Source organism: Gavialis gangeticus, unplaced genomic scaffold (assembly GCF_001723915.1).
Source record: "Gavialis gangeticus isolate Ggan-Ray unplaced genomic scaffold, GavGan_comp1, whole genome shotgun sequence".
Lineage (NCBI taxonomy): Eukaryota > Metazoa > Chordata > Crocodylia > Gavialidae > Gavialis > Gavialis gangeticus.
In genome coordinates this window covers 17,557,599-17,558,061 of record NW_017729034.1, presented here as the reverse complement: position 1 = coordinate 17,558,061, position 463 = coordinate 17,557,599, and the positions used below count along the sequence as shown (strand labels likewise).

Here is a 463-nt window from a genome sequence, read left to right as displayed (position 1 = left end):
GGGGGCCCTGGCTTTATGTTGCCAGGAAGCAGCCCCGTGAAAACGGGGAGAAGATGGGACTCATGCCAGGGGCTCCGGCCTAGAGGGCCCCGTCCCTCTGCTCACAGGCAGGCTGAGGCCGGATTTGGGGTCAGGAGGGAGTTTTACCCCCTGGTCAGATTGACACAGACGGGAAGGGTGCCTTCCTCTGTAGTGGGGAGTGTGACCTCTGCCTGGGATCTCCCGAGCCTGCAGCGAGTGTGACAACCTTTCAGAGAAGCAGGACGCTGGCTGCTGCAGTTCTGCTGCTTTACCTGTGGCAGGGGAGGGTGTTAGGTCTGCCTTGTATCATCTTATGTAGAGTTTAGGTGATGGACAGAAGCAGGCCGTTGGTTGCTGTGGTCCCCCTGCTCTACCTGTGGCAGGTGAGGGTGTTATGATGTGTTGTGTCTGGGTTGACAGTAATTTTAATAGGAATGTGTAT

The 463-nt window shown here is 56.8% G+C and overlaps 1 protein-coding gene across 2 annotated transcripts in view; it reads right to left on the bottom strand.

Annotated features, from left to right (window-relative positions):
* MLF2 (myeloid leukemia factor 2) overlaps positions 1–463 on the bottom strand; it is a 7,157-nt gene that overhangs the window by 5,336 nt on the left and 1,358 nt on the right. The gene's annotated exons all lie outside the window — the stretch shown is intronic.